General features: G+C 44.5%; 1 pseudogene; it reads left to right on the forward strand.

Moving 5' to 3' along the window:
- Window positions 1-785: 785 nt before the first annotated feature.
- On the forward strand, window positions 786-26,272 carry LOC147959423 (uncharacterized; annotated as a pseudogene).
- Window positions 26,273-26,517: the final 245 nt, after the last annotated feature.

Below are 26,517 nucleotides of genomic sequence, written 5' to 3' on the forward strand. Positions count from 1 at the left end.
GATTGTGACGGTTCCTATCTTGGATCGTCGGTGTTAGTTATCCAGGGCATATCGGATCCAGCTAGTTTGGAAGCTTTTGCTTGTCGAGAAGCTCCTTCACTGGCGCAAGACTTGGGTTTACAACATCTCCAAATTGCATCAGATTGGAAACATGTTGTGAACCATATTCGCCAGGGCGTGGGAGGAAGCTATGGAAGTGTTATTATGGAGATCCTAGAAACTGTGAGAAATTTTACTTCTTATAATTTTGTTTTCGAACCTCGAGCTTCAAATACTGAAGCTCATAGATTAGCTAGGTCAGGTACTTCTCTACCTTACGGGCGCCATATTTGGTTGGGCACGTCAAGTGACCCAATCGCATTTCCTGTAAACATTGGTATTGATCAATAAAGACTTAGTTTTCTTACTAAAAAAATCCGGCGGAGTAATGTTAGCGAAGTAAATTTTTTATTTTATTAACAATGGCCGCACCTAGCCAATCTTCTATAGTTAGTGGAGTAAAAATAAAATTGTGTAAAATTTGTGTCCTGGCTGCATGAACTTCAAACACTATACAATATAATCTCTCTGTTTCTTTAGGTGTATTATTTTCGGCATGTTGACCAAGGCACAAAATTATAGACATGTTAAAAACATTCAATTTAAATTTATACATAACATAAAGTTTCATCATTGAGTTTTTCAAATTAAAACATGCAAAGTTCCCAAAAAATCGCTTCAAATACAATGTTTGATCCAAAATCACCACAAACATAGCATGTATATGTTCTGGATTGAGCCAACCAATGGCATGCACCACCACTCCCTCGGTGACCACCACTCAACCAACCCTCCTCGCTCTCTCGCTCGTGCCGATGATCACTCCGGCCGCGGCGGCCACCCGCCTCCGTCTCTGGCCGCTCGGCCAGGGGCGCCACCTCGCCTACATCCATGGGCCGTGCCCGCTCGGTGCGCTCGGGCAGTTCTGCCCGCTCCAGCTTGCGGGACATCGTAGGGTGGGGCAGGCCAGTGTCCGTACCAGATCCGCCTCTACCCTACGGTTCCTCGGCGGATCCGATCACTCTGACGCCCCCGGCCCGCCTCTAGGACCTTCACCGCGTATTCTGCTCCAGGACCGACGCCACCTTCTCCACCCCGGATCTTGTTAGGGATCGCCAGGCTGGGCAGCTTCGCCTTAAGTCCATCGAGGTTTGCCCTTCCCCCCGCGCCGACCGTTCCCCTTCGGGCCATGGTGATGGATGGACTGAGGCCCAATCCCGCAATGCGTGCCACGCCAGGAAACGCGCCCACGCCTCACCCGGTCGCCCGCGTCGGCGTCAAGGCCAGCGGCCCTCCTTCAATGCGGTTGCTAGGCGGGAGGCCTTCTTAAAGCTGTAGGATCGAAAGTATGTCTAGAGGGGGGGGTGATTAGACTACTTGACCAAATAAAAACTTAACCTTTTCCCAATTTTAGTTCTTGGCAGATTTTAGCTATTGTAGGACAAGTCAAGCAATCATCACACAATTCAAGCAAGCATGCAAAGAGTATATTGGCAGCGGAAAGTAAAGCATGCAACTTGCAAGAATGTAAAGGGAAGGGTTTGGAGAATTCAAACGCAATTGGAGACACGGATGTTTTTCCCGTGGTTCGGATAGGTGGTGCTATCCTACATCCACGTTGATGGAGACTTCAACCCACGAAGGGTAACGGTTGCGCGAGTCCACGGAGGGCTCCACCCACGAAGGGTAACGGTTGCACGAGTCCACGGAGGGCTCCACCCACGAAGGGTCCACGAAGAAGCAACCACCCACAAAGGGTCCACGAAGAAGCAACCTTGTCTATCCCACCATGGCCATCGCCCACGAAGGACTTGCCTCACTAGCGGTAGATCTTCACGAAGTAGGCGATCTCCTTGCCCTTACAAACTCCTTGGTTCAACTCCACAATCTTGTCGGAGGCTCCCAAGTGACACCTAGCCAATCTAGGAGACACCACTCTCCAAGAAGTAACAAATGGTGTGTAGGTAATGAACTCCTTGCTCTTGTGCTTCAAATGATAGTCTCCCCAACACTCAACTCTCTCTCATAGGATTTGGATTTTGTGGAAAGAAGATTTGAGTGGAAAGCAACTTGGGGAAGGCTAGAGATCAAGATTCATGTGGTAGGAATGGAATATCTTGGTCTCAACACATGAGTAGGTGGTTCTCTCTCAGAACATATGAGTTGGAATTGTGTGTGTGTTCTGATGGCTCTCTCAACGAGTGAAGAGGAGGTGGAGGGGTATATATAGCCTCCACACAAAATCCAACCGTTACACACAGTTTTCCAATCTCGGTGGGACCGAATCAACAAACTCGGTCGGACCGAAAAGGTAAACCTAGTGACCGTTAGAGATTTTCGGTGGGACTGACATGCAACTCGGTAGGACCGATATGGTTAGGGTTTGGGCATAACGTAATCTCGGTGAGACCGATTACACAAACTCGGTGAGACCGATTTTGGTAATTAGCTAACCAGAGAGTTGGTCAGGCAAACTCGGTGGGACCGATTTGCTCTTTCGGTGAGACCGAAAAGTTACAAAAAGGAAACACTGAATTTTCATTGCAATCTCGGTGGGACCGATTCGCTCTTTCGGTGAGACCAAAAAGTTACGAAAGGGAAACAGAGAGTTTGCAATCCCATCTTGGTGAGACCGAGATCCCTATCGGTAGAACCGATTTGCTAGGGTTTGGCAGTGGCTTATGACAAGTGAAACTCGGTGGCGCCGGATAGAAAGAATCGGTAGGACCGAGTTTGGCTTAGGGTTTAGGTCATTTGTGGATATGGGAAAGTAGTTGAGGGTTTTGGAGCATATCACTAAGCACATGAAGCAAGAGGCTCATTAAGCAACACCTCATCCCTCCTTGATAGTATTGGCTTTTCCTAAAGACTCAATGTGATCTTGGATCACTAAAATATAAAATGAAGAGTCTTGAGCTTTTGAGCTTGAGCCAATCCTCTGTCCTTAGCATTTTGAGGGTTCCACTTTCACCATCCATGCCATGCCAATCATTGAGCTTTCCTGAAATAATCATCTTGGAATAGCATTAGCTCAATGAGCTATATGTTGTTATGAATTACCAAAACCACCTAGGGATAGTTGCACTTTCAAAAGCGCTTCAAGGGGCTCTGCTTACAGTGTGTAAGCTCCGAGCACCGTCGAGTAAACCGTAGAGATCCAATCCACGGCATCCATTGCAAGCTGCCCAGTCACATCGCCAGAGACTGCCACCTAGAGAGACATGTAAGGGCGGGGCTGAAGCCGGCTGCTAGTTGCAGCCCGGTGCACACTCGCCTCCGCTTCCCCAAGCCGCCCGCGCCTGACATGGAGCGCTGCCACCACACTGACCCATGCAGGCGCCCGAGGAGCAGCCACCGCGTCGTGATCGAGATGCCAGAGATGGAGCAACGGATCTTCCACCTGCGCCGCCACGCCGCCCTCTTGACCTCGATGGTCGAATGGCATGCGGCGAGCCCTATGTCGGTGGACCACGCCTTTGACACCACGCTCTGCACACCGGCCCACCTACTGCGGGTCACAAGCCACGACTCGGAGGATTTCCTGGTGCTCTTCGAGCTGCCGGTGTTGGGGAACATAGTAATTTCAAAAAAATTCCTACGCACACGCAAGATAATGGTGATGCACAACAACGAGAGGGGAGAGTATCGTCTACGTACCCTCGTAGACCGTAAGCGGAAGCGTTATGACAACGCGGTTGATGTAGTCATACGTCTTCACGATCGACCGATCTAGTACTAAAGATACGACACCTCCGCGATCTGCACACATTTGGCTCGGTGACGTCCCGCGAACTCACTATCCAGTAGAGCCATCAGAACACATACACAATTCCAACTCATATGTTCTGAGAGAGAACCACCTACTCATGTGTTGAGACCAAGATATTCCATTCCTACCATATGAATCTTGATCTCTAGCCTTCCCCAAGTAGCTTTCCGCTCAAATCTTCTTTCCACAAAATCCAAATCCTATGAGAGAGAGTTGAGTGTTGGGGAGACTATCATTTGAAGCACAAGAGCAAGGAGTTCATCATCAACACACCATCTATTACCTTTTGGAGAGTGGTGTCTCCTAGATTGGTTAGGTGTCACTTGGGAGCCTCCATCAAGATTGTGGAGTTGAACCAAGGAGTTTGTATGGGCAAGGAGATCGCCTACTTCGTGAAGATCTACCCTAGTGAGGCAAGTCCTTCGTGGGCGATGGCCATGGTGGGATAGACAAGGTTGCTTCTTCATGGACCCTTCGTGGGTGGAGCCCTCCGTGGACTCGCGCAACCGTTACCCTTCATGGGTTGAAGTCTCCATCAACGTGGATGTACGATAGCACCACCATCAGAACCACGCCAAAAATCTCCGGGTCTACATTGCGTTTGCTCCCTCCAAACTCCTCCCTTTACCTTCATATGCAATTGTTTTACATTCTGCTGCTATACTCTTAGAATTGCATGTGTAGGTTGATTACTTGATTTGTGCTAAGTTGCTAAAATCTGCCAAGACTTAAAATTAGAAAAGGCTAGATTTTTATTTGCTCAAGTAGTCTAATCACCCCCCTCTAGACATACTTTCAATCCTACAAGTGGTATCAGAGCTTTGGTCTCCATTTCCTTTGATTTCCATAGCTTTTGGTGATCATAGCCTTGGTTTCACAACCTAGGAGAGTATGGCGTCTAGTGAGGGAAATTACCACCGTAGAGGTCCTTACTTTGATGGCACTAATTTTGCTAGTTGGAAGCATAAGATGAAAATGCATATTATTGGACATAACCCCGCCGTTTGGGCTATTGTGTGTATTGGCTTGCAAGGTGAATTCTTTGATGGGAGAGAACCGAACCGTGAAGCTACCGCAGAAGAGTTGAAGATGCTCAAGCTTGTGATATTCTCTTCAACGGATTGTGCCCCGAAGAATTCAACAAAATCAGCCGTCTTGAGAATGCAAAGAAAATTTGGAATACTTTGATTGATATGCACGAAGGTACCGACTCCGTCAAGGAATCCAAGTTGGATGTGCTTCAAAGTCAGCTTGACAAGTTCAAAATGAAGGATGGTGAAGGTGTCGCTGAAATGTACTGGCTTGCTCTCATCACAAATGAGATTGCCGACTTAGGAAGTGAAGAGATGACCGATAGATTCATCATCAAGAAGATCCTAAGAGCCTTGGATGGAAAATATGATACCGTGTGCACATTGATCCAAATGATTCCCAATTGCAAAGATCTCTAGCCAACGGAAGTCATTGGAAGAATTGTTGCTCATGAGATGTCACTCAAGGATAAGGAAGATCTTCACAACAAGTCAAGTGGTGCTTACAAAGCCTCATGTGATGCTCCCACATCATTAAGTGAGAAACAAACCTTCAACGAAGAATTGAGCCTAATGGTGAAGAACTTCAACAAGTTTTACAAGAGTAGAAGCAAGGAAAGAGGTTCCAAGTCAAGGTCCTACAATGACAAAAGATCTTCAAGTCGTGAACGCAATTGCTACAATTGTGGAAGACCCGGACACTATTCCAAGGAGTGTACGTCTCACTACAAAAGAAGAGAAGATTCTCCCAAAAGAAGAAGTAGAAGAGAAGAATCACCACCAAGAGAGAGAAGGAGTAGAGATGACCGTTATGAACGAAGAACATCACGGAGCAACAAGGATTCGGAAAGGAAGGACAAGTCATCAAAGAGCTACACAAAACGAAGACATCAAGATCATGTTGGTGAATGGGTATCCGGCTCCGACTCCGACAATCACTCCAAGAGAAGTTATCACTCCGACTCTGAATATACTCAAGATGAAGGTGTTGCCAGTCTAGCACTTGTGTCAACCAACTCCTAGAACATATTTGAGTAACCAAATGAAGGAATTGGAAGATGCTTCATGGCTAAAGGCCCAAAGGTATCACACCCCGAGTATGTTGATTTCAATAGTGATGAAGATGATTTACTTGTTGACAACTCTAGTTATGAAAACTATGATGAACTTGCTATTAATCATGCTAATCAAGATAAAAAAGAATGACAATGATAAGAAGGAGATTGAGCGTCTAAGTAAAGAACTAAACACTCTTAAGTTAGCTCATGAAACTATCTTGGAAGATCATCGAGAACTTTTAAAGACTCATGAGAAGCTACGCTTTGAAAAGCTCAACCTTGAGCAAGAACATGAGTTCTTAAAAGCAATCAATGATGATATTCGCAAGAAAAGTTCTTCTTACAATGCCAAGCGTTTACTCTTATCTACTTACATGCCTCAAGTTAAATCTAGCAACAAGAGTAAGAAAGATTCTTCCTCTAGTAGTAACAACAATTATGCTAAATCCAATGTTGTTGCTTCTAGTAGTTCTCTTGATTCCACTAATGATTCTCTTAGCCAAGTTACACTTGAGCAAGAAAATAGCTTATTGAAGGGAATTATAGAGAAAGGTGTTTACAAGAGTCTTGCCGGAAGTAAGCAATTTGAGGAAATTGTACGCAAACAAGAAAGACACCGGAAGAATCAAGGTGTTGGTTTTGAATGAAAGTTCAATGCCAATGGAGTTGAGTGGGAAGAAGATCAATACCCCAAGACGAAGTTTGTTCCTAAACAAGAGAAGTATGATCCTACTTCTTTCCAAGGAACACAAGCTCAAGATGATCTTCCACCACAAGACCACAAGCTAAAAGGCAAGGCCAAGCTTCAAGAGGAGATTGATGCATTTTAAGAAGCACATAAGGCCTTGGTCAAGTGGGTTTCCAAGACTACATCAAGTTCCACTTCATCAAGTACGACTACAACTCCAAGGATTCCCATCAAGATGGTGTGGATCCCTAAGAAGAAGAACTAGAGAGTTATTGAGGTTGACTCTCCCAACATACTTCACTCTTATCATCTTGGTAAGGACAAGTGCAAACAACTTCCATATCTTGCACTAGTTCAAGGAGTCACAAACCCTCTTGTTGGTAAGACAAGGGACAAGGTAACCTAATGCATTCATGGACATCATCTCATGTGAATATCACTCTATGTCTATGGATATCCTGGTTTGTTCCTTGTGGGACTAACCCGTGTAGGTATTGAAAGTGCAACTCACTCCAAAGGATTGCTCCGAATGATCTACATCAACATTGAGCATCTACATCTTCAACACCTACATGAAGTCATCATCGACAAAACCCAAGGTTAGTTCATCCCTCTTAGGGGGGATATCACATCTAGGGGGAGCTTTACTCTAATCAATTGAGCTAAAGCAACTCTAATGATGTGAGCACAATAATGCTTTATGTAAAAGTGGCAACCCCACTCGTGCTTAAGCGATGAGTATGACCTACGATCAAATGTTCTCATTTGACTCCTAAGTCAATATACTCATATATAGATGACCTAGTCATCGCCAAATTGCTTGATGGATGCTAGAGTGATTGTGCATGCTTTGTCACATATTTCATTTGCCATTTTATTGTGTGAGCATGTTGGGTGCATATTTACTCATTCGAGGACATCCATTTGTTGCTTTGATTGTTTGGCTTTTTCTCTTTTGCCAAATGGATGGACAAGAATGCCTAAGAACTCCCTCAAGCTATCTATGCTTTTCTCGTCTCAAATTCTATTCATGCTACATCACAAAGTTTGATCAAGTCAGATTCGAACCACTCTGTGTGAGGAGCACTTGGAGTCCCCGATTCGTCATAGACTTAAACTTCCAAAACCTCCTTGTGCATTTCGGTATGACCGAGTCATCCACTTCGATCACACCGAGTTCACTAAGTTGATCTAGGTTTTCAATATCGGTGCAACCGATTTGATCTTTTCGGTCACACCGAGTTGCAGCAACCGCTTGCGATTCTGCATCTCGGTGCCACCGAGTTGTTCCACTCGGTCACCCCGACAGGGTCGAGATATATAAACCCAGGGGTGAGATTTTGAAAATTTCTTCGAAACCTCTCAGCCCACGCGTATCCTGCTCTGCCGCCTCGGGTCTCCGGATCGTCTTCTCGCTACCAGCGAACTCCCGCCGCTAGTTTCCATTACCGTCAACGGAATTCTGCCCCTCCATTGCCGCCTTAGCGAGCTCCGCCGAATTAGGGTACGAGTTCGATCCTTTATGCTATTCTTTTAACTCCGATTCATAGCACATTACTTTGCCATGATCATGACCACGTATGCAAACACTCTATCCAGTGAAAACTTCCTTTAGGTTAGATTTGATTTGAAGATTTAGGGTTAGGTCTCCTGCGGACTCATCTCGGACCGACCGAATTGTAGAAATCGGTCTCACCGATTTGGCTTAGGCCATAGCACACGCATTTTCGGTCTGACCGAAAATTGCAAATCGGTGTGACCGAGTTCGATTCTTTGTGAAACCCTAGCAGTCTCGGTGCCACCGAACTGTGACTCGCTCTGACCGAGTTCACTAGTTTAGGTTTCAAAAGCTGCTTCGATATCACCGACTTTACAAATCGGTAGCTCCGAAATGCTTTCTGTAGAGAACTAAAACTAAGTTTTTAAGTCATCTATTTTGCAAAAACTCTACACTTTGTGATGCTCATCCACTCTACCTCATCTATATCTATTCACAGGGTCTGTTGTCAGTAAGTTTGCAGAGATGTCTGACTAGAGTGACAGCCAGAACAGGTCTGAAGAACAAGTGCAATTGAGTGAGGGCACTAGTCCCTCCAGCACTTCTGATGAGGGCAGCAGGAGCACACCTAGGGCTGGACTAAAAGCTCGTTACTCGTGAGTGTAGCGAGCGCTCGGAAGCTCGACTCGAGAAGGCTCGTGCTCGTTAGTTAATGAGCCAAGCTGAACAACAATTTTAGCTCGTTAATATAAATGAGCTTAACGAGCTAGCTCGTGAGTATCACGAGTAGCTCATTTGGCTCGTTAATTTTCAGATCACTAATTTTTAGCTTAATTACTAGATGCAAAATACTAGTGCTCAGCCCGGCTCACCGTCACAGGCCATAGCCCACCACCTCCTCGGCTCCTCCCCCACGTTCTGTTCACTTTTATGGCCTCGTGGGAATCTGTTCAATTGGCCTTTCGAAGAGACCAGAGGAGGAGTCGAGGAGACTAGCAGCAGTAGTAGTCTAGCAGAGTAGCGGGGAGCGGCGGCTATATCTAGGTTTTTGTCTCTTTGACCCCGGTGTGGCGCCGTGGCTCTGCTTCCTTCTCTACTCCGGCGGCCACCGGTGAAGACCCCAGCCCGCCTCCGCCCGCCTCCGCCATCTCCATCCTCGTCCCCATGGAACGGCGCGAGCGGCCAGCACCTGCAGCCGCGACTCCAAGCATGGAGTCCAAGGCCCGAAAGAAGGTGGTGAGGAAGAGGACTTCAGCCTCCGATTCAGCATCACGGGAGTCTCCTTCGACGGCAGCAAAGCCTTCTCATCCTTGACAGCAAGCGCAAGGACAAAGGCATCCAAGAGCAGAGGCGACGACATCACCCACATGCTCTGACGCTGATGCCGATGCCGTTGGCGTTGGATCAGGACCGGTGAGATTGTTTGTCTCACACTCTCCTTTTCATTTTATATTAATTCCAGTTCATATTATCATATACTTTGAATCTTTGACGCCCTAGGTCATCCAAATTGTAGTAATTGATTGTGAATCTGCTGAAATACCAACTGTAGTTAGTTGATTGTGGAAATACCAGTGTAGTTAGGTGAAATACTTTGTCACACACACACTGACACACGCACCAGATTAGTCATGTTCAAGTACCTAGCTGAATGTTTGTGGATATCTTGTGGATTATAATTTCATTCCCTAAATTTTGTACATGTTCTAAATCACGGTATCACTTACTACTTAATGCAACTTCTAATTTTGTATAAAACCGTTGGAAGTCTTGGTACAATTTTCCACATTGCAATTAATTATGTAGTGGTACTTACTAATTATTTTGTATGTGTTTCGGTTCATTATTTGTATTCCTAATCAATCAATCAATCAATTCGCATTAATAGTATTTTGTAAATGCTTGGCTTGTAAAATCTAAATCATTCTATTTCATTTTCCACAGGAAGATGATGGCGATGAAGATGAATGGGTAGAGGTTAATGAAGGCTATGAGGAGGTTGATAAGGCAGAGGCATATAATATGGATGATGATTTGTCAGGGCCCTCTCTTGGATCAGGAGACAATCGAAATGACACAGAAGTTGAGGTCAATGGCAAAGAGAGAGCAAAGAAAGGAGGAAAAAGGAAAAAGGCAGCGGTGGATACTACTAAGGTGAAGGTGAAGAAAACGAGACTTAAACATGCAGAATGTTGGCAGCATTTCAAGGAGGTCAAGGCTGTAAGAAAGAGGATGCCAGGGGCGGTTGTTACGAAGGAAAAATGTTTGCATTGTACTAAATTATTTGCTTATACTCCTGGGGGATCAACTACTAGTCTCAATAGGCATAAAGATGTTTGTTCAGTCTATCTAAACAAGAAGGGAAGGCAACTATAGCAAGGTACAATCAACTTCGATCCTGAAAATCCAGGTGCATCTCTCATAGTAAACCATGAATATAATCATGCGGAAGTCGTTAAGATCATAACAAAGATGATAATTGTGCATGATTATCCCTTTAGGATGGTAGAGCATGCTTGGTTCAATATCCTCATGAGGTATATGAATGCGTCCTACAAGTTCATTGGTCGGAAGAAAATTAGAGCTGAATGCATGAAGGTGTATCTTTCCGAGAAAGAAATCCTTAAAAAGCAACTTAAGTCTGTTGAAAGCATTAGTTTGACATGTGATGTATGGACTTCAAACCAAGCTCTCTCATACCTAGCTGTGGTCGCTCACTACATAGATGATGATTGGGTCATGCAATGTCGTGTTTTAAACTTCATAGAGCTAGATCCACCTCACTCGGGTAGTGTCATAGCTCAAGCAGTTTTTGAGTGTTGCCAAGAATGGAAAATAGAAGATAAGATCATGACAATCACTATGGATAATGCTTCCTCAAATGATAATGCCGCCAAGAGATTGATGGACAAGATCATTGCTAGGAAATCGGCTAAATTTATTCCTAAGTACTTCCATGTTCACTACTGTGCGCACATTGTCAATTTGATAGTGAATGATGACATTGCTCTATTGCAAACTTTGATCAATAAGCTTAGGGATACTGTCAAGTATTTGAAAAAATCCCCAACACGCATGTACAAATTATTGATGGTTTGCAAGTCTCTGAATATGGAAATTGGGAGAGGTTTATGCCTAGATGTTGCTACTAGATGGAACTCTACATGCAAAATGGTAGAGGCTTGCACTGTGTATAGAGCTGCTTTCAAGGAGTATGCAGAGGTAGATACTACCTACAAATGGCAGCCTGAAGATGAAGAGTGGGCATTATATGAGAAGATTCAACTCATCTTGAAATCATTTGTTGAGGTAACAACTGTATTATCAGGATCTACCTATCCTACTGCCAACATTTTTTATCCATATATCATGAATGTTAAGATTGCTATCGTAGAGCATGCCATGGGTTCAAATGCAAACTTGAAAAAGATGGGAGAAGCAATGCTTGATAAGTTCGATAAATATTGGGATAGCAATAGTGAAGGTGAGGGAAATGAAAACAGTGGGAAAAACAAAAAAAGGAAAAGAACAATGTCATGGTCATTGCCACCATTCTTGATCCTAGGTTTAAGATGAAACTTGTTGATTACTGTTTTAAGAAAATGTATGGTAAAGAGAAGGGCAGTAGTGAGGCCGAGGAAATCAAATCTGAATTCTTTGATCTCTATGCCACTTATGAGATGGAAAATCGCAAGAATGAGGCCGGCAACAATAATGAGCAGAGTTCAATATCTAGTAGGCAAACAAGTACATCTATGTCCTCATTGTCAAGTGGGTTTCAGTCCTTCCTAGAGTAGACAAATTCAGAGCCATCTAAATCTGAATTGAACAGTTACCTTGAAGACAAAACCCATCCAATTCTGGATCCAAAGTTCAGCGTAGTTGATTGGTGGAGGTTGAATGCTCATAGATATCCTATCATGGCAAAGATGGCAAAGAAGTTCTTGACTATACCAGCAACTAGTGTCTCATCTGAGTCAACATTCTCTATGAGCGGCAGAATTCTTGATGACTATCATAGCTCTCTCAGCCCAAACATGGTTGAGGCACTTGTGTGTGCTTCTAGCTACATTAAAGGATCAAAAGAAAACCAACTTAAGCCTACAATTATAGTGGTAATATTAATTGTTCTCTACTGTGTATTATCTTCTTGTAACCTTAAACTTTTGCTAAATGTTAACTAAAATTGCATATTTGCACTTACCTTTGTAGGAAGATGGCAATGATGATGATGTCGAGTTCATTCCATTTCCTGAAGATACGACGGAAAGCAACTAGTAGGCTTCCCATATTTTTATTAAGTGTGATTGTATTGTTGTAGCATTGTACTATTGTATATTTGCTTGCATAATAACTAGTGAATTTCTCTATGTCTATGTAGGAAGATGAAATTGATGAACTGATGAACAACTGATGTGAGGAGCAGGAGATACTTTGCATTTCCTCATCTAGCAGCTATCATTTTATTTTGGTCATTGTTATTTATGTAAGACCTTATGATTGAATTGTCGTGCTGAAGTGGCGAAGTAGTTAATATAATATGTACTACTAGTCTGCTAATCGAACTTGATCCAATGCTGAGCGCCTAAGCCATGTTTGGCTTTCTCTTTTGAAGTCATGGACTTGTCTTTGTCAATGGCCCTACTTATTGTTGCTGTTCACCTAGCGATTGTGTATGAAGTATGAACCATAATGGTGGTCTGACTTATGATTGTGTCACTCTGTGTTGCTGTTGGTTGTTGCATTATGTGCTGCTATTTGGAAAGAGTAAATTTGGCAAAGGGTGATGCATTACTACTTTGCTACATGTTTAAATATTGAATATATGATGGAATGCTTCTATAATGTTTACAACTGTAACGAGCGCTCGTGAGTGCTCACGAGCTTAACGAGTATTTAATGAACAGAGCCGATCAAGAGTTTGAGCTCGTTAAAGTTAACGAGCTTAACGATCGCGAGCTTAACGATCACGAGCTTAACGAGTCGAGTAGCTCGTTCGTCCAGCCCTAAGCACACCAAGCAACTTGCCCAAAGCAGCCACCAGGTCAAGGAAGAAGAAAACCTCAGATTCTGAAGATGAGGACTATGTGGCTGTTGAGGAGGAAGACAGCTCCAAGAAGAAGGTGCTGAAAAAGGAATATGGCACAATTGCATCAACTAAGCCTGGCCTGCACAAGAAGGCCCCTGCCAAGAGGGTGCCAACCTTAAAGGTTAGAGCCTCAACCGCTGAAACCTCCAAGCCAACTGAAGAGGCTGCTGGAGAAGGAAAGAAGAGGAGGGAAAGGGTCAAGAAGACCACTGCCAGAGTGCTTGGTAGATCCTCCATTATGAGAGATCCAGAAGAAGATGAAGAGGATGTTGCACCAGCTCCCAAGTCTCAGAAGCTTATGGGAGATGCAATCAAATCAGGGGCTGCTCCATCAAAGCCCAAATCTGTTCCCAAGGCTGCTGCTCAGAAGCCTTCCAAAACCCAAGAGAAACACCAGAAATATTCCTGCAATAGAGAAGAACAAGGCCCCAGTGCCTCAAGCTAAAGAAGAGGATGATGAATCCCATGTTTTGAGGAAGTTGAAGCCCAAAATTCCTGACCATAATGATGCTCATCCAGTCGCTGAGGACATGCACATCAGAAAGGATGCAGGACTAAGATTGTGGAGAGAGTCTGATCCCTATGCTGTTAGGAGGAGGACTGCAGTTGACTACAGGTTCCATACAAAGGAACAACAAGACTTCTATGAGACAATTTTGCTTGACAAGAAGCCCATTGTATGTGACATGAAATGGGTGGATTGCGAGTACATCCAGAAGAATGAAGATCACTTTCCAGGAGTTTATGAAAGCTTCAAGGCATGTGTAGTAGATGAATTTGTTGGACAAAAGCTCACAAAATGGAATGATGAGCTGATCATGCAATTTTACCCCACTGCCCACTTCTATCCAGATGGAAGGATAGTATGGATGTCTGAGGGTACTAGGTACCAATCCACAGTTGATGAGTGGGCCAAGCTAATCAATGCCCCCGAAGAACATGAAGATGACTTGGATGTGTATGCCACCAAGAAGAAAGACCACAACTCCATGTCAAACATGTACAAAGAGATCCCTGATAAAGCTTTGGAGACACACAAGCTTGGATCTGTACACTTCTTGTTGTCTGGTCTGCCTACTATCAACTGGATCTTAAGGCACACATTGCTACCCAAGTAAGGAGATCACAAGATGATCAGAGGACACTCCATCAACATGCTGCAAATCTTTGATGTCCCTCAGAAGTTCAAAGTTATGAGTTTGATTGTAGAAACGATCAAGAGGACTACTGCTGATCAAGAGAGAAGTTGTGGGTATGCTCCACACATTCAGGAGCTCATCAACTCCAAGACGGGCACAAGAACTTATTTGCTGGAGAAGGAGCATCTACCCTTACAGCCTGAATTTAGAGACAACACAGTAGTGATGAATGAGGAGGAACCATCATCAGCTCAAGTCCAAGAGAAGAGAGCCAAAGCAAAGGAAGAGAAAGCTGCAAGGATGCCAAGTGCAGAAGAAGCATCTCAAGTTTTCCTGAAGAGCAAGCAAGATCAATTAGGCTATCTGATTCAAGCTACACTGAGGATTGAGAAGGGCTTGGCCACCCTGACTCGGAATTAGGAGAGCCTGGAGAGGATTGTTGAGACAAAATTCTATGATCTTGACCTCAAGGTAACTGAGATTCAGACTGCAGTTGAACAACTTCAGGAGGAAGCAGATGATAGGAGAGGAAAGGCAACTACTGATGCTTTTCAGCATGTGCCACGAGGTCCGAGGTCTGCTGCAGTGCCAGTTTCAGATGCTAGAGCTACAGTGTCAGCACCAGCAGCTACAGCTCCAGTGCCACCTCCAGCACCTACTCCACCAGCTCCAACTACATCGACTAATGCCTTCGTCCTTGGAGTTCTCTCTACACCACCTCCCGAAGTCCAAGCCTGAGAGATGCAATGCACTATGCATTTTTGAACTTTTTGGTAACTTGTTGCCAAAGGGGGAGAAATATGTATAGATCATAGGCTTCGAGAGAGAGTGTCTTGCTTTTTATCTCTCTTGCTTTTGGTTGAACTTTTTATTGTGTGAGATACTGTATGTCCTTATGAGATACTCGTTTGATCATGTGGTTGATCATTTGCTACCTTAATGCTTGTTTGGATGATACTATCTTTTATATCTCATATATGATCATTCACTTGCTTGGTGATGAGTGCATGCTTTTAATTTCTATCATTTTGAGCGCTCCACCAAGATGTATGTGACATGGAAGAGTAACCCATGATCCTAATCGATCGTGCATTTGCATTCAAAAGCAAATCTTAAATGATGCACAAATTTAGGGGGAGCTCTTGCTTATCACATACTTCTCAAAGCGACAATGTTTTTCAATCTTATGATCATTTGTCGAAGCTTTGATCTATATGTTGTCATCAATTACCAAAAAGGGGGAGATTGAAAGTGCAACTATCCCTGGGTGGTTTTGGTAATTCCTAACAACATATAGCTCATTGAGCTAATGCTATTTTGAGATAAATATTCCAGGAAAGCTCAATGATTGGCATCGCATGGATTAGAAAGTGGACCCCTCAAAATGCTAAGGACAAAAGATTGGCTCAAGCTCAAAGCACAAGACTCTACATTTTACTTTTAGTGATCCAAGATCACATTGAGTCCATAGAAAAAGCCAATACCATTAAAAGGGGGTGAGGTGTTGCTTAATGAGTTACTTGCTCAAAATGCTTAGTGATATGCTCCAAAATCCCTCAACTACTTTCTCATATCCACACATGTCCCAAACCAAAAGTCAAACTCGGCCCCATGAGATCTTCTATCTGGCGCCACCGAGTTCACTTGACATAGCCACTGCTAGAAACCCTAATCAATTCGGTCTCACCGATAGGGATCTCGGTCTCAGCGAGATGGGATTGCAAACTCTCTGTTTCCCTTCGTAATGTTTCGGTCCAACCGAGATGAGCGATCGGTCCCACCGAGATTGCAATGCAAACACTCTGTTTCCCCTTCGTAACGTTTCAGTCTAACCGAGATGAGCAAATCGGTCCCATCGAGTTTGCCTGACCAACTCTCTGTTTGTCTATTACCAAAATGGGTCCCACCGAGTTTGTGTAATCGGTCTCACCGAGATTACATTATGCCCTAACCCTAATGGAATCGGTCCCACTGAGTTGACATGTTGGTCCCAACGAAAATCCTAACGTTCACATTTTGAACTAAATCGGTCTGACCGAGTTTTATAATTCAGTCCCACCGAGTTTGGGGATTTGTGTGTAACGGTTAGATTTTGTGTGGAGGCTATATATACCCCTCCACCCACTCTTCATTCATGGAGAGAGCCATCAGAATATGCCTACACTTCCAACCTACATTTTCTGAGAGAGAGAGCCACCTACACTTGTGTTGAGGTCAAGATATTCCATTCCAACCACATAAATCTTGATCTCTAGCCTTCCCCAAGTTGTTTTCCACTCAAATCATCTTTCTACCAAATCCAATCCTATGAGAGAGAGTTGAGTGTTGGGGAGACTATCATTTGAAGCACAAGAGCAAGGAGTTCATCATCAACACACCATCTATTACCTTTTGGAGAGTGGTGTCTCCTAGATTGGTTAGGTGTCACTTGGGAGCCTCCGTCAAGATTGTGGAGTTGAACCAAGGAGTTTGTACGAGCAAGGAGATCGCCTACTTCGTGAAGATCTACCCTAGTGAGGCAAGTCCTTCGTGGGCGATGGCCATGGTGGGATAGACAAGGTTGCTTCTTCGTGGACCCTTCGTGGGTGGAGCCCTCCATGGACTCGCGCAACCATTACCCTTCATAGGTTGAAGTCTCCATCAACGTGGATGTACGATAGCACCACCTATCGGAACCACGCCAAAAATCTCTGTGTCTACATTGCGTTTGCTCCCTCCAAACTCCTCCCTTTACCTTAATATGCAATTGTTTTACATCCCGCTGCTATAGTCTTAGAATTGCATGTGTAGGTTGATTACTTGATTTGTGCTAAGTTGCTAAAATCTGCCAAGACTTAAAATTGAGAAAAGGCTAGATTTTTATTTGGTCAAGTAGTCTAATCACCCCCCTCTAGACATACTTTTGATCCTACACCCTTCCCTTTGTTGGTTCTAGGAGAGAAGGAAGGAGGAGGAAGAAGGAAGGAAAGGGGGGGCCGCCCCCCTCCCAATTCGGATTGGGCTTGGGGGGCGCCCCCTCCTTTGCTTCTTTCCCCTTTCTTTCACTAAGGACCAATAAGGCCCATACCTCCCGGGGGGTTCCGGTAACCTCCCGGTACTCCGGTATACTCCCGATTTCACTTGGAACCATTACGATGTCCAAACATAGGCTTCCAATATATCGATTTTTACGTCTCGACCATTTCGAGACTCCTCGTCATGTCCGTGATCAAATCCGGGACTCCGAACTACCTTTGATACATCAAAACACATAAACTCGTAATACCGATCGTCACCGAACGTTAAGCGTGCGGACTCTACGGGTACGAGAAATATGTATACATGACCGAGACATGTCTCCGGTCAATAACCAATAGTGGACCTGGATGCTCATATTGGTTCCTACATATTCTACGAAGATCTTCATCGGTCAAACCGCATAATGATATACATTGTTCCCTTTGTCGTCAGTGTGTTACTTGCCCGAGATTCGATCGTCGTTATCTCAATACCTAGTTCAATCTCGTTACCGGCAAGTCTCTTTAATCGTTTCGTAATGCTCTATCCCGTAACTAACTCATTAGCTACATTGCTTGCAAGGCTTTATAGTGATGTACATTACCGAGAGGGCCCAGAGATACCTCTCCGATAATGGGAGTGACAAATCCTAATCGTGATCCATGCCAACTCAACAAACACCATCAGAGACACCTATAGAGCACCTTTATAATCACCCAGTTACGTTGTGACGTTTGGTGGCACACGAAGTGTTCCTCCGGTATTCGGGAGTTGCATGATCTCATAGTCATAGGAAATTGTATAGTTATGGAGAAAGCAATAGCAACAAACTAAACAATCATCGTGCTAAGCTAACGGATGGGTCAAGTCAATCGCACCATTCTCTAATGATGTGATTCCGTTAATCAAATGACAACTCATGTCTATGGTTAGGAAACATAACCATCATTGATTCAACGAGCTAGTCAAGTAGAGGCAAACTAGTGACACTCTGTTTGTCTATGTATTCACACATGTACTAAGTTTCTGGTTAATACAATTCTAGCATGAATAATAAACATTTTATCATGATATAAGGAAATATAAATAACAACTTTATTATTGCCTCTAGGGCATATTTCCTTCAGTCTCCCACTTGCACTAGAGTCAATAATCTAGATTACATTGTAATAATTCTAACACCCATGGAGTCTTGGTGTTGATCATGTTTTGCTCGTGAGAGAGGCTTAGTCAACGGGTCTGCAACATTCAGATCCGTATGTATCTTGCAAATCTCTATGTCTCCCTCCTTGACTTGATCGCGGATGGAATTGAAGCGTCTCTTGATGTGCTTGGTTCTCTTGTGAAATATGGATTCCTTTGCCAAGGCAATTGCACCAGTATTGTCACAAAAGATTTTCATTGGACCCGATGCACTAGGTATGACACCTAGATCGGATATGAACTCCTTCATCTAGACTCCTTCATTTGCTGCTTTCGAAGCAGCTATGTATTCCGCTTCACACGTAGATCCCGACACGATGCTCTACTTGGAACTGCACCAACTGACAGCTCCACCATTCAATAAAAACATGTATCCGGTTTGTGACTTAGAGTCATCCGGATCAGTGTCAAAGCTTGCATCGACGTAACCATTTACGACGAGCTGTTTGTCACCTCCATATACGAGAAACATATCCTTAGTCCTTTTCAGGTATTTCAGGATGTTCTTGACCGATGTCCAGTGATCCACTCCTGGATTACTTTGGTACCTCCCTGCTAAACTTATAGCAAGGCACACATCAGGTCTGGTACACAACATTGCATACATGATAGAGCCTATGGCTGAAGCATAGGGAACACCTTTCATTTTCTCTCTATCTTCTGCAGTGGTCAGGCATTGAGTCTGACTCAACTTTACACCTTATAATACAGGCAAGAACCCTTTCTTTGCTTGATCCATTTTGAACTTCTTCAAAACTTTATCAAGGTACGTGCTTTGTGAAAGTCCAATCAAGTGTCTTGATCTATCTCTATAGATCTTGATGCCCAATATATAAGCAGCTTCACCGAGGTCTTTCATTGCAAAATTCTTATTCAAGTATCCTTTTATGCTATTCAGAAATTCAGTATCATTTCCGATCAACAATATGCCATCTACATATAATATCAGAAATGCTACGGAGCTCCCACTCACTTTCTTGTAAATACAGGCTTCTCCAAAAGTCTGTACAAAACCATATGCTTTGATCACACTATCAAAGCGTATATTCCAACTCTGAGAGGCTTGCACCTGTCCATAAATGGATCGCTGGAGCTTGCACACTTTTTTAGCACCTTTTGGATCGACAAAACCTTCTGGTTGCATCATATACAACTCTTCTTTAAGGTATCCATTAAGGAATGCAGTTTTGACATCCATTTGCCAAATTTCATAATCATAAAATGCGGCAATTGCTAACATGATTCGGACGAACTTAAGCATCGCTACGGGTGAGAAGGTCTCATCGTAGTCAACTCCTTGAACTTGTCGAAAACATTTTGCAACAAGTCGAGCTTTGTAGACAATAATATTACCGTCAGCGTCAGTCTTCTTCTTGAAGATTCATTTATTCTCTATGGCCTGCTGATCATCGGGCAAGTCAACCAAAGTCCATACTTTGTTGTCATACGTGGGTCCATCTCAGATTTCATGGCCTCAAGCCATTTTGCGGAATCTAGGCTCATCATCACTTCCTCATAGTTCTTAGGTTCATCATGGTCAAGTAACATGACTTCCAGAACAGGATTACCATACTACTCTGGTGCGGATCTTACTCTGGTTGACCTACGAGGTTCGGTAGTAACTTGATCAGAAGTTTCATGATCATCATCATTAGCTTCCTCACTTACTGGTGTATGAATCACTAGAACTGATTTCAGTGATGAACTACTTTCCAGTAAGGGAGAAGGTACAATTACCTCGTCAAGTTCTACTTTCCTCCCACTCACTTCTTTCGAGAGAAACTCCTTCTCTAGAAAGGATCCATTCTTAGCAACGAATATCTTGCCTTCGGATCTGTGATAGAAGGTGTACCCAACAGTCTCCTTTGGGTATCCTATGAAGACACATTTCTCCGATTTGGGTTCGAGCTTATCAGGTTGAAGCTTTTTTCACATAAGCATCACAGCCCCAAACTTTAAAAAATGGCAACTTGGGTTTCTTGCCAAACCAAAATTCATAAGGTGTCGTCTCAACGGATTTAGATGGTGCCCTATTTAACGTGAATGCAGCCGTCTCTAAAGCATAACCCCAAAACGATAGCGGTAAATCAGTGAGAGACATCATAGATCACACCATATCTAATAAAGTGCGGTTACGACGTTCGGACACACCAGTACGTTGTGGTGTTCCAGGTGGCGTGAGTTGCGAAAGTATTCCACATTGTTTCAAATGAAGTCCAAACTCACAACTCAAATACTCACCTCCACGATTAGATCATAGAAACTTGATTTTCTTGTTACGATGATTTTCCACTTCACTCTGAAATTCTTTGAACTTTTCAAATGTTTCAGACTTATGTTTCATCAAGTAGATATACCCATATCTGCTCAAATCATCTGTGAAGGTGAGAAAATAACGATATTCACCGTGAGCTTCAATGTTCATTGGACCACATACATCAGTATGTATGATTTCCTATAACTCTATTGCTCGCTCCATTGTTTCGGAGAACAGATATTTAGTCATCTTGCTCATGAGGCATGGTTCGCAAGTACCAAGTGATTCATAATCAAGTGATTCCAGAAGTCCATCAGAATGGAGTTTCTTCATGCGCTTTACACCAATATGACCTAAACAATAGTGCCACAAATAAGTTGCACTATCATTATCAACTCTGCATCTTTTGGCTTCAATACTATGAACATGTGTATCACTACTATCAAAATTTAGTAAAAATAGACCACTCATCAAGGGTGCATGACCATAAAAGATATTACTCATATAAATAGAACAACCATTATTCTTTGATTTAAATGAATAACCGTCTCGCATTAAACAAGATCCAGATATAATGTTCATGCTCAACGCTGGCACCAAATAACAATTATTCAGGTCTAAAACTAATCCTGAAGGTAGATGTAGAGGTAGCGTGCCGACGGCGATCACATCGACTTTGGAACCATTTCCCACGCGCATCGTCACCTCGTCCTTAGCTAATCTTCGCTTAATCCGTTGCCCCTGTTTCGAGTTGCAAATGTTAGCAACTGAACCAATATCAAATACACAGGCACTACTGCAAGCATTAGTAAGGTACACATCAATAACATGTATATCAAATATACCTTTCACTTTGCCATCCTTCTTATCCGCCAAATACTTGGGGCAGTTCCTCTTCCAGTGACCAGTTCCTTTGCAGTAGAGGCACTTAGTCTCAGGCTTAGGTCCAGACTTGAGTTTCTTCACTTGAGCAGCAACTGGTTTGCTGTTCTTTTTGAAGTTCCCCTTCTTCCCTTTATCCTTTTTCTTGAAACTGGTGGTCTTGTTGATCATCAACACTTGATGCTCCTTCTTGATTTCTACCTCCGCAACCTTTAGCATTGCGAAGAGATCAGGAACCGTCTTATCCATCCCTTGCATATTATAGTTCATCACGAAGCTCTTGTAGCTTGGTGGCAGTGATTGAAGAACTCTGTCAATGACACTATCATCAGGAAGATTAACTCCCAGTTGAGTCAAATGGTTGTGGTACCAAGACATTCCGAGTATATGTTCACTGACAGAACTATTCTGCTCCATCTTGCAGCTGTAGAACTTATTGGAGACTTCATATCTCTCAATTCGGACATTTGCTTGAAATATTAACTTCAACTCCTGGAACATCTCATATGCTCCATGACGTTCAAAACATCGTTGAAGTCCTGGTTCTAAGCCGTAAAGCATGGCACGCTAAACTATCGAGTAGTCATCAGCTTTGCTCTGCCAGGTGTTCATAACATCTGGCGTTGCTCCTGCAGCGGGTTTGTCACGTAGAGGTGCTTCCAGGACGTAATTTTTCTATGCAACAATGAGGATAATCCTCAAGTTACGGACCCAGTCCGTGTAGTTGCTACCATCATCTTTCAACTTAGCTCTCTCTAGGAATGCATTAAAATTCAACGGAACAACAACACGGGCCATCTATCTACAACAACATAGACATGCAAAATACTATCAGGTACTAAGTTCATGATAAATTAAAGTTCAATTAATCAAATTACTTAAGAACTCCCACTTAGATAGACATATCTCTAATCATCTAAGTGATCACATGATCCATATCAACTAAACCATGTCCGATCATCACGTGAGATGGAGTAGTTTTCAATGGTGAACATCACTATGTTGATCATATCTACTATATGATTGACGCTCGACCTTTCGGTCTCCAGTGTTCCGAGGCCATATCTGCATATGCTAGGCTCGTCAAGTTTAACCCGAGTATTCCACGTGTGCAAAACTGGCTTGCACCCGTTGTATGTGAACGTAGAGCTTATCACACCCAATCATCACATGGTGTCTCGGCACGATGAACTGTAGCAACGGTGCATACTCAGGGAGAACACTTATACCTTGAAATTTAGTGAGAGATCATCTTATAATGCTACCGCCGAACTAAGCAAGATAAGATGCATAAAGGATAAACATCACATGCAATCAATATAAGTGATATGATATGGCCATCATCATCTTGTGCCTTTGATCTCCATCTCCAAAGCACCGTCATGATCACCATCGTCACCGGCTTGACACCTTGATCTCCATCGAAGCATCGTTGTCGTCTTGCCAACTATTGCTTCTACGACTATCGCTACCGCTTAGTGATAAAGTAAAGCAATTACATGGCGATTGCATTTCATACAATAAAGAGACAACCATATGGCTCCTGCCAGTTGCCGATAACTGTGTTACAAAACATGATAATCTCATACGGTAAAATTTAGCATCATGTCTTGACCATATCACATCACAACATGCCCTGCAAAAACAAGTTAGACGTCCTCTACTTTGTTGTTGCAAGTTTTACGTGGCTGCTACGGGCTGAGCAAGAACCGTTCTTACCTACGCATCAAAAAATCACAATGCGGTATAGTGATTGCCTTTTGATCTTCATAAAGAACCTTGTTCATTGAATCTGATTCAACTAAAGCTGGAGAAACAAACACCCACTAGCCACCTGTGTGCGGAGCACGTCGGTAGAACCAGTCTCGCGTAAGCGTACGCTAATGTCGGTCTGGGCCGCTTCATCCAACAATGCTGCTGAATCAAGAATCAACTAGTGACAACAAGCAATATGTATATACCCACGTCCACAACTTCTTTGTGTTCTACTCGTGCATATAACATCTACGCATAAACCTGGCTCTGATGCCACTGTTGGGGAACGTAGTAATTTCAAAAAAATTCCTACGCACAGGCAAGATCATGGTGATGCACAGCAACGAGAGGGGAGAGTGTCGTCTATGTACCCTCATAGACTGTAAGTGGAAGCGTTATGACAACGCGGTTGATGTAGTCGTACGTCTTCACGATCGACCGATGTAGTACCAAAGATACGACACCTCCACGATCTGCACACGTTCGGCTCGGCGACGTCCTGCGAACTCACGATCCAGTAGAGCTTCGAGGGAGAGCTTTGTCAGCATGATGGCGTGATGATGGTGATGATGTTACTACCAGAACAGGGCTTCGCCTAAGCACCGCTACGATATTACCGAGGTGGATTATGGTGGAGGGGGCACCGCACACGACTAAAGATCAATGATCAACTTGTGTGTCTATGGGGTGCCCCCTCCCTCGTTTATAAAGGAGTGGAGGAGGGGGAGGGGGCCGGCCTCTCTAGGCGCGCCCCAAGGGAGTCCTACTCCACCGGGAGTAGGATTCCCCCCTTCCCTTTGTTGGTTAAGAAGGAAGGAGGAGGAAGAAGGAAGGAAAGGGGGGGGGGGGCAAGCCCCCTCCCAATTCAGATTGGGCTTCGGGGGGAGGGGGGTGCCCCTCCTTTGCTTCTTTCCCCTCTCTTCCACTAAGGCCCAATAAGGCCCATATAGCTCCCGGGGGGCTTTGGTAACCTCCCGGTACTCCAGTATACTCCCGATTTCACCCGAAACCATTCTGATGTCCAAACATAGGCTTCCAATATATCGTTTTTACGTCTCGACCATTTCGAGATTCCTTGTCATGTCCGTGATCAAATCTGGGACTCCGAACTACCTTCGGTACATCAAAACACATAAACTCGTAATACCGATCGTCACCGAACGTTAAGCGTGCGGACCCTACGGGTTCGAGAACTATGTAGACATGACCGAGACATGTCTCCGGTAAATAACCAATAGCGGAACCTGGATGCTCATATTGGTTCCTACATATTCTACAAAGATCTTTATCGGTCAAACCGCATAACAATATACGTTGTTCCCTTTGTCACCGATATGTTACTTGCCCGAGATTCGATCGTTGTTGTCTCAATACCTAGTTCAATCTCGTTACCGGCAAGTCTCTTTACTCGTTTCGTAATGCTACATCCCATAACTAACTCATTGGCTACATTGCTTGCTAGGTTTTATAGTGATGTACATTACCGAGAGGGCCCAGAGATACCTCTCCGACAATCGGAGTGACAAATCCTAATCTTGATCCATGCCAACTCAACAAACACCTTCAAAGACACCTGCAGAGCACCTTTATAATCACCCAGTTATGTTGTGACGTTTGGTAGCACACAAAGTGTTCCTCCGATATTCGGGAGTTGCATGATCTCATAGTCACAGGAACATGTATAGTTATGGAGAAAGCAAAAGCAACAAACTAAACAATCATCGTGCTAAGCTAACGGATGGGTCAAGTTAATCACATCATTCTATAATGATGTGATCCCGTTAATCAAATGACAACTCATGTCTATGGTTAGGAAACATAACCATTATTGATTCAATGAGCTAGTCAAGTAGAGGCAAACTAGTGACGCTCTGTTTGTCTATGTATTCACACATGTACTAAGTTTCCGGTCAATACAATTCTAGCATGAATAATAAACATTTTATCATGATATAAGGAAATATAAATAACAACTTTATTATTGCCTCTAGGGCATATTTCCTTCAGCCGGCGCACCGGGACAATGCCGTCCGCCTCGGCTCCATCAACGTCGATGGCATCGCCTTCAACATCAAGCAGTGGCACGAGGATGATCACGCCGTGCACCAGGACTTCCTGCTCCACGTGCGCATCGTCATCGAGAAGATGCCCATGCAGATGTGGTCCGTCCAGGGGCGGCAAAGGTGCTCGGATCCAAGTGCATCATCAACCGCCTCGACAGCTGCATGCACGAGCGCGGCCACATGCACACTTTCGCCTGCTGGGTGTGGGTGTGGGACGTCGCCTTCATCCCCACCAAGCACACCATCTGGAGGGCGGCGCGTGGCACAGACCGTGTCGAGGCCATGCTGGGCTACTCCCCCTGAGTCGAGAGGTCGCTCTGCCTTCACGTGTCAAGCAGCACGAGATACTCATCCACGTCGACCGCGTGGAGGATTGGTCGCCGCCATCACCGCGCTCCTCCCACTCTGCTTTGAGCGGCTTGCCTTCCTCGGGCTCCGACGAAGAACGCTCGTTCCCGATGGTCTGGCTGAGGACGTGTGACATGCACGTCGAGGAGGGGCAAGGGCAGAGTAGACGCCACCCGGTTGTTGTCTCAGCAGTCGGGTGTGGCGGCCTGCAGCTCGGTGCGCGTCGCGACTGTGATCATCAAGACGACAAGCAGGGGCATAGATCGTGGAAGGACGCCCTCCTGGGTTGTGGATGGGGCAGAAGGGAGCAGACGCCCACGAAGAGCAGGGGGGCCCTCTCGCCACCGCAGCAGAACGCCGTTCAGCAAACGCCGGGGCAAGGGGGACCAACGCAACTCCCGCGGCAACAGCTACACCGTCAAGGCCACGCCGCCCCTGCCACTGCTCTCTGGTTAGGCTCAGCCCGTGCCTATAGAGGCGCCTGCCGAGGGTGGCATGCGTGATGGGGCTTGCTGATCCTGTCTCGGTCTTCTTTGACTCGGTCGCCCGTGTCCCTCCTCCTCCCCCATATGCCAGCAGCAACAGCAATCCGCAGGAGATCGACTAGGCCATCACCATCACGCTTGCCGCCCCTCTCGAGTTCCCACCCGACACCACCACCACTACGGCATGCCAAACCCCCCCATTGACCATCTCCACCA

Source organism: Triticum urartu, chromosome 7A, assembly GCF_056163025.1.
Source record: "Triticum urartu cultivar PI428250 chromosome 7A, HENAU_Tu73, whole genome shotgun sequence".
NCBI lineage: Eukaryota > Viridiplantae > Streptophyta > Magnoliopsida > Poales > Poaceae > Triticum > Triticum urartu.